Genomic DNA, 13,368 nt, shown 5'->3' with positions numbered 1-13,368 from the left:
TTTTTTCAAGGCAAGTTTTTGCACTGATATTTTTTGAGTACATTTCACACATATAATTAAGTAAACTATACTGTATGAAGTTAAGTGAAAGTAGCATAAGAAATTAAGTAATTTTTATTTAGCTAATTAAAGATTAAGTAATATCTATTCTATTTAATTGAATTTTTCACTCAAACAATATAACATTGAATTAGACAACACTGTTTAAGTAATCAATACTTACAGTGTGTCTCATCACATCTTCATGTGTGAACGCAGACCTCAATACTTGGTAGACAATACACAATGACGGGGACAGATGGATCATTTTTGTGTTTAAATGCGTCATTTTAAGTAAACTCTCAGAAAAAAAAGGTACAAAAGCTGTCACTGGGGCGGTACCTTTTTAAAAGGTACACTTTTGTACCTAAAGGGTGCATATTGATATGCACCCTTTAGGTACAAAAGTGTACCTTTTGAAAACATATTTGTAAGGTACCAATATGCACCATTTAGGTACAAAAGTGTACCTTTTGAAAAGGTACCGCCCCAGTGACGGCTTTTGTACCTTTTTTTTCTGAGAAATGTCACAAAATGGCAAATTTACTAATCCTAACAACAAAAGTAATGAAAAATTTGTGTAAATAAAGCTGGAAAACAGTGAAAAATCAACCTCATTAATTATTCATGGCCCAGTGCATGATGGAAACATATTTACTTAATTTAATAATGTTGATATTTACGCTTTCATTTCTACACAATTGAATTGAGTTCTACTATAGAATTGACTTATTTTTTTAAATTCTTGCCTGAACTAACTTTTTTCATGTAAATTACATTGGTTTTTTTTTTTCTGTAGCATTTACTTCACCACAAAATCATTTTTATCAGTGTATGTTTTGTATACATTTCAGCTCTTACGTTGGTGATATGGTGAACGGATTAAGGATCATTAAGATCACAAAACCATCAGTAAAAGTCTCATCCTTGATCGGGGGGCATGCTACATTAACTATAAAGCCAAGCAATCTCTGTTACCGTAATCTCCTATTATCACTGTAAAGCTGCTTTGAAACAATCTTTACTGTTAAAAGCGCCATATAAATGAAGATGACTTGACTCATGAGGAAAAAGTCTCAGATAATCTCACATGCGTCTCCTTTGAAGCCCAAGAGATTCCAACGTCTCACTTGTCCAGATACCACAGTCAAACGGAGGCGTTTTAGGCCTCTTTGCATGGATAATCTTCATTTAAGATAACAGGCTGTGACAGGACTAGGACAGGCTTTGCAGACAGACAGGCAATTGCCATCCAGTTTTCTGCCCCTTAGGGAGGCAAATTCTCTTCTCGTGTGATTTATAAACCGCTTCTGAATAGTGGTGCGCCGCAGCTGGGAAACAAACTCATTCTCATTACCTGTCATGCACATGCCTTCGAGATGCTATAAAAAATATAGCTTCCCCTCCGGTCTTTTCCTCACGTCACAACGCCGGACGTGTGGCATTTCATCAAGCTGCTTGTTATGAAGAAATGTGTTGAAATGCCGTTCACAGGCCTTTGACCCAAAAGTTCTTTTACCTGAAGGTACATGATCACATGTCTGCGAACACCCGAGTCCGATTATACTTGACCTTATCAGTGGACGGCACACATGTGGCCTTAACTGACTTAATTAACCACGCCATGATGGATTTACCCGTCACACTCAGCTTCGGGCCAGGAGAACGTTTATCTCTGCCCTCATGAGAGACTTTAATGCTCTGGATAAAATGAGCGAGTGGAACGACACTTTCAGGTAGAGAAGCATTGAGAATCACAAAGATCTGCTCCAAATCAACTCAGGGATCCTTCGATTGGTAATCCACCTACTTAGTGGCGTATCGAAACATCCTTTAAAAAAAAAAATACTAATAAATTCTCATTCATTTAACTAAATACTAATTCTCATTAATGAGATGAGAAGAAGACAAAAAACATCCAAGAAGGCCAACAACGCTGTTTCCTCTAAAAATGAGTCTTGTAATTTTCATTAAATAATTAAAAAATATTGTGTATATTAATATTGTGGTTCAGTGTTTCACTAATAAAACCAAGAGATGCATTTTCCTAATTTCTTTAAAAAAAAAAAAAAAAAACGATTAAGCTGATAAAATTACGGAAAAAGGGCTACCAATTTATTTCAAGAGAATTAGCTCGGTTTTATTTAGAGACGCCATTGTTAGTTCCCAGCATGCTTTGCACATGGCTGGTAATGGAGGGGAAATATTGAAATGAAGTGTTGTTCTATGTGTTTTTGAGTAAAGGGAAACATCTGTTAATGTTTAATATTCAGTTATGTTTGACATATGAAAGGGTTTCTATTATGTTGAAGTTTTGATCGTTACCATTGTTCCAAAGAGTAGGGCGTATAGTAAGTTTGTGAATAACAGCATGTATAGACACTCGCATTGTTTTGTTCTTTCAGCAAATACTTTGTAATAATACTAATGAAGAAGTAATTTAATTATGCACTGTGCTACACTCTAAGAAGAAAAGGTTCTATCCACAAGTTTCCGAGGGGCGCTCCTGTAAAAAATAAAGTGGGTGAAACTTCCGGTGAGGCGGCGGAAGTAGCATTCCAATGGTATTTTGTGTGTTAGTTAGCGAAGAGGCTAGCCGTTTTTCGGAGAATTATTTAACTATTTAAAGACGCAAATCTTTATGAGAGATGTCGTTACGGAGCTCAGGGACATCATGTGCTGTTCGCGGTTGTATGTATAACCGGACTAAACTAATTCAGTGGCTTAAACATGATTGTTTTGAACATAAGCTGAAAACGAAATCACAGTGATCCTACCAGAGCTCGTCTCTGATCCTGCCAACGACTGTAGTTTCCATCACCTCCCAAAAGACGACAAATCTTCCTGTGTACATTTGTTTAAATTCTTAATATTCTATAAACTCTATCAGCATGTGATTGGCTGTTCGCTACTGATGTTACACCTAAACTCAGGATCGAAGCCTGTGTTGACAGAATACCAAATGTGCCAGTTAATGTATTCAAGCAGCACATTCATTTATAATTTTGAATAAACTCCAAAGCACAATGACTAAGTGTGTATTTTTTTATTTTAATTGTTTGTCAGCTCGCACAACTGTCTGTCACCATGCCTTGATGAGTATTGATTATTAATAATGTTATTATAATACTCCCAATCAACTACTGCGGAGGGTAAAGGTACTGTTATTGCACCCTTTTGAATTTCGTTGAGTTTGTGTTCCCACATCGTTAGCTAGTTTGGATCGCTATAACTTGAATGACTGTCAACTGTTGAATGAACAAGTGTCAAGCATGTCAAATCGCGCTTTGTTTACTTCCAACCGGAAGTCGCGCCCACTTTTGACGCAAGGCATCATGGGGCGTAGGAAACTTGTGGATATAAAACCTTAAAAGGGTCCATCAGTGCTACGTATTTGGAACCCCTAAAAGGTTCTATACACTCTTAAAAAAGGGTTCCTCTGGGTTCTATATAGAACCCTGGGGTTCCATACTTGGCCAATAGAACCTTTTACAAAAAAAAAAAATGGTTCTATATAGAACCACTTTGGAGTTCCATATATGAAGCGGGGGATGGAACCATTTATGGTTCTAAATAGAACCATTTCTTCCAAGAGTGTTGGCGCATGTATACAGACATTTAGACGGTCAGAATTTGGCATAAACAGAATGAGAACATGGATCCATCATGCCTTGTTCCCACTGTGCAGGCTGGTGGTGGTGGTGTAATGGTGTGGGGGATGTTTTTGGCACACTTTAGGCCCCTTAGTGCCAATTGGGCATCGTTTAAACGGCCTACCTGAGCATTGTTTCTGACCATGTCCATTCCTTTATGGCCACCATGTCCCCATCCTCTGATGGCTACTTCCAGCAGGATAATGCACCATGTCACAAAGCTCCAGTCATTTCAAATTGGTTTCTTGAACATGACAATGAGTTCACTGTACCAAAATGACTTTAAAAGCTTTTTTGAGCTTTGCGCCCTGGATGTGCATGGTGATGTGCATCCTAATAATCCTTTAAGTGAGTGTATATATGAAGAGTTCAGATGCAAAAGCCTCTAAGTGCCATTTGAAATTTTCTTCTTTAATGATGATTTTTATCAAACTTGTATATTTAAGTTCAGTAATTTCACTTAAATAACAATTAATAGGTAATTATCATTGCCATTTAAGTGAAATCACTGAACTTAAATATACAAGCTTGATAAAAATGATCATTCTAGAAGAAAATTTCAAATGGCACTTAGAGGCTTTTGCATCTGAACTCTTCATATATATATATAGATATATATATATATATATATATATAATTGTAGGTTACTATGCACCTTTTACAGTGTATGTAGGCTACTGGCAGTAAGAGAACTGCATAGAGAATGAGCTCTACAAAATCACTCAAAAAGAAGAGCATGCCACTTTCTAGGCTTTGTGTGTGTCTGTGTGTGTGCGTTTGCAGGATTTCATAAGCGGAGTATTTTTGTGCACAAGCATTCAGAGGCTTGAAGCGTCTCCCAGTCTCCCACCAGCTGTCCTTCAGGAGACTTCAGCACTCACCGGTTCAGCAAAGACAATCATTTACACACTCTAATTGGACGTGAGTGAATCATGCAGGGTAGAAACAGAAAACTCTGTGTGATTCTATTTGTAGATTTTCAGCAGTGTTGTGAAACCTGATTATAAGCCACTAAGAACAGAGAAGTTTATGAGATCCTGCCAGCTTTAGTAATGTACAGTATTCTTCTGGTTCAGATGATGAAGGAAGTCAACATGACTCTGTTTGCTTCCTTAATGCACATTATTGTGAATGATTCGCTTGTGCATGAGTTTGTTGTCATGTTTTTTCATCCAAATCTAATAGCCTTCTTCAACTGTCTCACATCCAACATTTTATTTTTTATCTTGAATATTCTGTTTTACTTGAAAATATGACTTTTTATTTGTAAGAGTGCCATTGATTGCACACTATGTTGACTGAAAAATGGCCCATAATCATCAGAATAAACGCTGGTATGTTTAATTTTCCATTTGGTCAAAAGCAAAAAAGACAAGAAAATATGCTCTGCAAACATTCACATTAAGTTATGAAAATTTGATATGAAAAAATGTTAAACATTCCAAACATGCGGCGTTTTTATGTGTTAAGAATGTTTCTCAGATTTTTGAACATAGTTTGTTTTTGTACACTCTTAGAAGAAAAGGTTTTAAAAAGGGTTCCTCTGGGTTCTATATAGAACCCTGGGGTTCCATTCTTGGCCAATAGAACCTTTTACCAAAAAAAAAAAATGGTTCTATATAGAACCATTTTGGAGTTCCATATATGAAGCGGGGGATGGAACCATTTCTGGTTCTAAATAGAACCATTTCTTAAGAGTGTGTGTTTCTTCATGATTATGTAACTGTTAAAGGCACATTCCATTTTAACATAATTTTGTTTTAAACACCATTTTTTAAGAATGTTTTGTTCAAACATTTGCATGACCTTTAAAAACCATTAGTGAAAGTTATGGGAACTTTCTCTAGCTGGGATCCGTCTGCTGCTTAACCTGCCTTGTTTAGTGTAAAAAGAGAATTAAATAGAGAGTTATATTTCAGCGATGCTTGTATAAGGATCAATATTTACAATAAATTTGACCGCAGACAGCCGTTTCCATTTAAATTTCTCCTAGACTTTTCTAGTTTCGAGTGTCTCGTCGAATTCACACTCTGCATGTAATGGCATGAGATGTGTCTATGAAGACACAGGAAAAAAAGTGAGCCGTTCGTTAATTTAATCAGTGTGTAGGAGTCACAGGGAGTCATTAAGTGAACCGGTGCAGAGAGAATAAAAGAAACAGAGGAAATTTTGTACATTTTAAAGATAAATTCATTAATCTGGTGCACTTTGAGTACCTCGAATCTGTTGTTAAAAATAAATAATAATCAACCCGCCAACCACATATTCTTTGATTTAGATATCTGCATCTGATCATCACATTACAATTATTCAATTAAGCATAAAAAACAGAGGCTTTACTCCCTTTAAACTTAATTTCATTTTTGAAAACACTATTATCTCAATATTTTTTTGTACTTTATTAAAGGGCACTTAATGTATGCTCTAAATTTCATTTCAAATTCTTACATTTTATTAATGGGATACATTCAATTAAAATAATAAAACAGCCTAGCCAGTGGCTGTTACCAATCAAATTAAATAATTTACATTGAAAGATTATAACTGAAATGAGATTATGAGAAAAATCATTCTGTTGAACCGACTAAACCTCGATCGAGCATGTTTACATCATTTGAACAAACTTTGGTAGCACTTTACAATAAGGACTAGCAATGAAACAATGAAAAATACTTAGCTCATGTTCATTTCAACATTTATTAAAACATTATTTATTTAATGAACCTGAGCTGACATGAACTAACGATGAACAGCTGCATTTTAGTAACAAAGAATGATCAATAAATACTGTTCCAATGTTAGTAATCAAACTAATTCAAAACTCAAACTGTTGCTTCGGCCTGAACGAGTTTGAAATTCTACTGTTGCTTAGCAACAACAATCCAATTGAACATTCCGAATGGAGTTATTCCATCTTAATTTGAATGCTGTTAGAGGTTTAATTATTGTGTTTAGATTGAGTTTGTTATGGGTAAATGTGAATGAAATACATGTCAGGATTTGTTGTAGAGCATCACAACCTTTATTTGAATCTGCTATTACTCACCATTGTTTTTGTTGCTTAATTGCAGAAAACATGAACAAGGGTGTACAGTGACAATGCAAAATGTCACATAACAATTAGAATAGTAAAAAAAGGAAAAGAAAAATGGCCAATATATCAAAAGATGTTTAAAAATAGCCTAAAAGCAGAACAAATTGTAACCTTTCTCAATGCTTTCTTAGTAGCAGAGGGAATCACATTAGGGAAATTTTCCATTAGTTGTCTGTGAATGTAAAATTTGCATAATATTATTTTGCATTGTTAGAATGTTAAATTGAAAAGCCAATTTAAATACCAAATTTTGAATCAGTAGAATTTTTTTTTATACATTTTGCCTGCATGTTTGATTCATCTGGGGTTTTTCTACAAGCATCAGGACATACTGTACAAAGTTATTGTTGCCCTTTCATTTGCTGCCGCTGCGCACACCTTTACAACGGGTCATTGTTTTTTGTTTTTTCATCCATCCAGAAAGTGTTGCCTGGACTCAGAAATGGTTTACAGCGGAGAAAAACATCATCCTTGCCTACAGGACTGTAGATGGACAGTCATTTGCTGTGACTTTTCCCTCCACGTCTGCTTGAGAAGTGACTAAATGGAGCCGCTGAAGGAAAGTCAGATGAACCAGCCGAGAGACAAACAACTTTATCGACAATAAGACAGAACAAAATGCACAGGAATAAACAATTAAAATAGCAGCTCATACATGTTGTATATTTAAAAGTTAACTGTGATGAGGTCATGGTTGTCTTAGTGTCTTAAACATGCCCTGTAAAAAAATCCTGGATTATTTTTTTTGGGGTTTGGGGTTTTTATTTTAATTGTTTGGGTAGTTTATTGTCACCCAGCTCCTGGGTCAGACGGTTGAGTTGTTTATTGCGTTCCTTTTTAGGAGAGAGTCATTCGCCGTGCCATCAAATTGGTGCATTTCATCGACAGGCTTGAGTACATTTAATTTTTATAAAATCGTACTGTGTTCATTTAATTTACGACGTGAATTAAATGTCTTTTCACGTAATGGAAACGCCTGATGCCTTGTAGGATTTTTAATTCGTTGAATCAACCAAATGACTCGAAAAAAGATTCGTTCGAGCAAGAGAGTCATGAACGCGCATCACAGAACAGAGCAAAGAGCATTTGTGCTTATAAAACTTAAACTTTTTTATTTATTTTTGAAATGAGCGATCGTTTGGCTTGATAAGATCCTTATTCATCGTCTGGTGTCGTTTAAAGCCCTTTGAAGCTGCACTGAAACTCTCATTTGGACCTTGAACCGTTTGGACCCCATTGAAGTCCATTATATGGAGAAAAATCCTGGAATGTTTTCATCAAAAACCTTCATTTCTTTTCGACTGAAGAAAGAAAGACGTGGATGACATGGGGGTGAGTAAATTATCAGCAAAAAATTTTTTTCAAAGTGAACTACTCCTTTAAATGAATCTGTAGGCATTAATTCATGTATGAAGTAAAAAAAAAAAAAAAAAAAAAAAGCTATAGTATTAGAGAAAAATGCCAATAATAAAATCACCCCGTTATTAAATAAACAACACTATTTGCTGGGTAAAATCAGCCCAACATGTGCTCTGTCATATATATTTACCCTGCCCGAAATGTTTTGTTTTTAACCCAGCATGCAGAAACACTGAATAGTGTGTCATGAGTTCATCTAAAGGTAATATGCGAAGTAACAGGCTGTTTTCGTTTGTGTTAAAGATAGAAATAACAGCCCCGTCCACCAAACGGAGAAGCTGAAATACTTCCCCTTCAAAGCTAAATGTTTGCATGAATCATCCGTCTTCAGAAGCTCGACTGTGATTCACTTTCTCTGGGGCCACTTAAACGATGCATCCCATTATTCCGACTCGAGAAAACTGCACCAACTACAGCACGGCAAACTGATGAGTCAAACTAAAAAGGATGATTTTGTTACACAAGCATCTGGTGTTTGGGTTGGTTTAGTCAGAGCTAGTTGTTTTCTTGACAAAGTGCAGTTTTTCCACATTTGTCTAGTTAAGTCGTCCTCAGTTCGCAGGTGGACGAAGTATGATCTGTTGCTCGTGAGCTAATTCATTGCGCACCATCTGTCCGCACAGCGTTTTGTTTGAGTAAACAGAAATTTAAGGCAAAACGTGCATCTCTTTGTTTCTAATTAGCAGGATGCTAACGAATGGTTGCTAATTTCTTAGCAGTTTGCATCAAACACATGTATGATGCATTTGCCCTGCAGCGAAAACCTGAAAATAATTTTAATTACACCCCAGAGACTTGTCGAGCGTTAAAAAGGCGGGAGGAGAAGTGCTCTGGGTGACCTTAAATTGATTTAAATTCACACAATAGAGCCTTGTGTGATCTGAAGTGAACCTGAGATGTCAGTGTTATTGCTGGTTTATTTTGGTGAAAACTCACTGAATACAAAAAAAAAGAAAATAGTTTTTATTTATTTTATTTATAATTATGACCCAAATACACAGCTAACAAAAATATGTTCCAATAACTTTTGCCAACATTCCCATTAGGTTATGAAAACGTTGTTTCTGAATGTTCTCTAAACGCTAAAAATATTTTATAACATCATTATGAAACCCATATTGCATTAATTGTATGAGAATGAGTTGTTCGTTTTAACCTAATAATAGCAGCTGACAGGTTTCCTTCAACACAGTCTCATGAAAGTGTGTTTCTATACCACGAACGTCGCAATTTATAGACCTTATATAGCCCCGCCCCTTTTCAGTGCTGCGCTCGTTTGACTTCCGGTCTGTATTTTGACAGCGATTGCATAGGTATGAATGAACTCCTCATACATAATTTCCCGGTCGACATTTGTTAAGACATCTGCTTTACAATGCTTATGATACATTACAATGATCATGATTTTGTTAACTCTACAATGAGTAAATCCACTTCACCAGCTAATTACTCCTGGACAGCGATGCCATAGAAATATACAGAGCGACCGCGAAACCGGAAGTTCAAAGACCGAAGTTACGACGTCACTCTGCAGGCCAAAACGCGGAAGTGAGTTAGCATTTTAGCATTACGGTTCCCTCGCTCTAAAGCCTATGGGATTTTTGAATGGGTTTTTGCTAAATCGCCTGAAATAAGGTCTGTGGTGAACAAAGCCTCTAAATATTTTCAAGTTTTGATCTATGACATAGAACACCCAGTTATAACCTGCTTATGGTTTTTTTAAACTTTTTTCTGTCTGCCTGTGTTTTTTTAAATCTTTATATAGGCTTCAAAATGTATAGGCTAAATTTTGGATTAACTTGTAAAGATTATCTTGCTAGACAAAACGTGTAAGGGTCACAACCCTTTGCTAAACACAGATCTTTTTTTTTTTTTTTTTTGCTGCGATTTTCCAAAAGTCTATGGGGAAAATGCATTGCTTTTTGACTGAGGGAACCCAAGCTTTCGACCATTTTGCACGATGTAAACAACACTGGTCCAGAAACACTTCCTGTTTCAGTTTGTAACTGTTTTCTTTATTTCACATGTAAACAAAACATCTTAAATATGTTTGTTTAACTTTTTGACTCCCTCAGTTTTATATTTTCTGTTGGTTGTATTTTATCCCAGCTTGTGTTAAAAAACTGAAACAGGAAGTGCTTCTGGACCAGTGTTGTTTACATCTTGCATAAAGTGCGTATCATATGCGCACGAAAACTGCTTATCATAGACGCAAAAACTATTTTTGGCGTTTATGGCACACGAGAAATAACATTCATGAGATCGGGCTGGTTTCCTTTGACACTCAAAGACGTCACCGATGAGTGATTTAAAACTTCAAACCAGCAGCGGCAGAATCCACTGAGGCCTCCACAACACAAAAACTCTGGAGATCGAGAGGACAACAATTGAGGAGAGGAGAAGAAGAAGCGAGAGGACCAATGAAGGACTGAAGCTCAAAGCCTGAAACTCATGAAACAACAACAGAGACACAAACCCGCAAACTTTCCTGACTGAAATCCCGAATCCCGTCTTGTTGGTATTTTGAAACTCTAGATTTATCTCCATGATCTTAATGCTGGTTTTGGTTGTGTTATGATAACCTGAAGAGTCTACGGAGCTCCTAAGGGACACCGTGATTGAAAAAAATATGGTATACTAATTAATTATAATGCTATAAATTAAGAGCACTAGTGTGATATAGGCCTATATTTATCCATTCATATGATTTTTCATTGTTTAACTTTTTTGATTGTTAGAAATACCGTATTAACACACAAAATACATGACCATTGGCTGTCAGACTCATTACATGCAGATATTTGACCACAATCAATCACTTTAAAATGATTTTTGTTATGTGTGAATCTCATGAAAACTGTGAAGAAAAAATATTAGTTTGCATAAATGAAGCTTGTTTTGGGACCTTTACAGTCTGCATTTTTGCATTTTCCAAATATTTTAACTTTTTCCTTTTTTTAGGATGAAATACGACCTCATGGATATTTATGAGATTCACCTTAACCTTGCTTTCTGGAATACTAAACACTTGAAGTTGAAATGAAAGAGAATATGTTTCTATATTGGTCGAGAAGTTTAAATAGTGTGTGTGTTTGTGTACATGTATGAGGACTGTGCAATTACTTTTATATTAATCAAGATTACAGCGGTGTAGTATCACAGGTTTCTTTATAAAAAGTCTTTGTTGTAAACGTGTGACTGAATGCAAAGGCCTATAAACTTTATAGACCTTAAAATTAGTCTATAAACAACAATCGGTCCTTATGAGGGAGTTATTTATAGAGTTTATTAGTTTAGTTCAGAATCACCCGACAAAATTTTTTTTTTTTAATTACGGTGTCGGTGAATTTGTTAGACGTCGCGCTGATCTGTAATCTAACCACAAAGATACAGCTAACAAAAATTTTGGCTCACATTCCCATTAAGTTATTAAAATGAAATTCTCTGAAGATTCAAAACATATATAAATGTTTTAAGAAGTCTTTTTTGGTAATGACGTCATTAAGAGAACATTCCATTTATTGTTTAGTAAACATTATTGGAATGTTTCATTTCATTTAATTTATTTTTCTATTCTCTTTTCATGGTAATGCAACACTAAATGCCACAAGAACAATCGAACAAATCCAACCAACACAAAATACATTCCATGACAAAAAAGAACAGGAGTAGGATGAAGAAAAAAATAAGCTCCTACCCCATTCCTATAAACAAGATTCACAAATTAGATGACCTCACCAACATAAAATGACAAACAACAGAAAACTTAAAGAAAAAAAAAATATATACATGCATATACACATCCATATGACAAGCCCAAACCATATAATCTACCTTCAATTGTGACACATTTTTCTCTCTTTGTCTATTATTATTATTATTAATATTATTATTATTATAGGAATGTTAGATTCTGAAGCTAGTAGCAAATTATTTTGAGATTATTAACCCTTGTGCATCCTTATGGACATTTTTGTCCTTTTCAGTTTTTTTTTTTTTTTTGATCACTTTGCCTGTGTTAAAGCTAACTGCAAAAAACTTGCCACAGGTGTGTATTTTTATTGGAATTTTACTATTTCGCCGTCTTTTTCTTAAAAAAAAAAAAATGTTTTGCATTTGGTACAAAAAATACTCCCTCTCAGCACCTTTTGGACAAAAATGTCCCCATTGAAACCCATTAAAACTGCAATTTTTAATCCCCGGTTCAGTTAACTATAAAATTATGCAATCTTTGTTAAGAGGCTTTCATTCTGATGGCAAGGCTTCAAAATTTTATTTCTTACTATTTTTTTATCAGATGGTGCCATTTTTTTTTTTTTAAGTTTGGCCTATAAATCAAATATCACTTTATTCCTGTTTTCTGCTTCGGCATATTATAGAGCCAACGGGATAAATTATGCAACAATATTTGTGTGGGTGTGTTGGTATGGATGTCAGAGTGTGGTTAGTATGTGTGTTATAAAAAAAACATGTGTGTGTTTGTAATACTGAGAGAGAAAAACTGCAATCACTGTGAGCTCCAGTGGGGTTTTGCTGCCACCCAATGGGGAAAATATGTTACTACGTCCAAACAAACTGTTACCCAAAGCTCATTTTTAGAGATATCATCCTCAAATTTGGATTTATGGCTTTGATTTTATTGCAGTTTTGAGTTCAACCTGACTTATAAAATATATATTTTATATAAAATATTTTTTTATAAGTAATTTTCATAAACTGATACCTATATAACTTTTTTGTTGGATTTACTTAGTATTATGTTTTTACTTCAGCAATAATCTGCAATGGGTCTTCTTTAAAATTATACCAAACTTAAGTCTGTGCTCAAAAGTGGCACATTTTTATGACATGGACATTTTTGTCCTCTTTTTATATGTGTAACTTTTTTTGATTGATGCACAAGGGTTAAAGATCAGATGACTCTGAATCAATATTCTATCGATGTTTCTGCCATGAATGTTTGTTCACAACTTTAAAATGACCTTCCAGAAAGTTCTGAGAAGGTTCTCTGTGAGTTGCACTGCAGGCGAGAGACGCTGTACCTGTAAACATGTAAACGCAGCTCAAAAGCAGCTCATTCCACAGGCCTTTATAAAGATAATCCAATCTAATGTCTGCATGATGTATCTGGTGTTGCTGTTGTGCTGCAGTTCTACACGATTG

The 13,368-nt window shown here is 35.2% G+C and overlaps 1 long non-coding RNA gene across 1 annotated transcript in view; it reads left to right on the top strand.

Annotated features, from left to right (window-relative positions):
• LOC120470699 (uncharacterized) overlaps positions 1-7,527 on the top strand; it is a 29,804-nt gene extending 22,277 nt beyond the window's left edge. Inside the window, exon 4 of the long non-coding RNA XR_005620591.2 lies at positions 7,207-7,527. This is a non-coding gene — a long non-coding RNA (uncharacterized LOC120470699). The remainder of the gene's footprint in view (positions 1-7,206) is intronic.
• The last annotated feature ends 5,841 nt before the right edge of the window (positions 7,528-13,368 follow it).

This window comes from Pimephales promelas, chromosome 16 (genome assembly GCF_988280905.1).
Source record: "Pimephales promelas chromosome 16, fPimPro1.hap1.1, whole genome shotgun sequence".
Classification (NCBI taxonomy): domain Eukaryota; kingdom Metazoa; phylum Chordata; class Actinopteri; order Cypriniformes; family Leuciscidae; genus Pimephales; species Pimephales promelas.
This window is presented reverse-complemented; position numbering and strand designations above follow the sequence as displayed.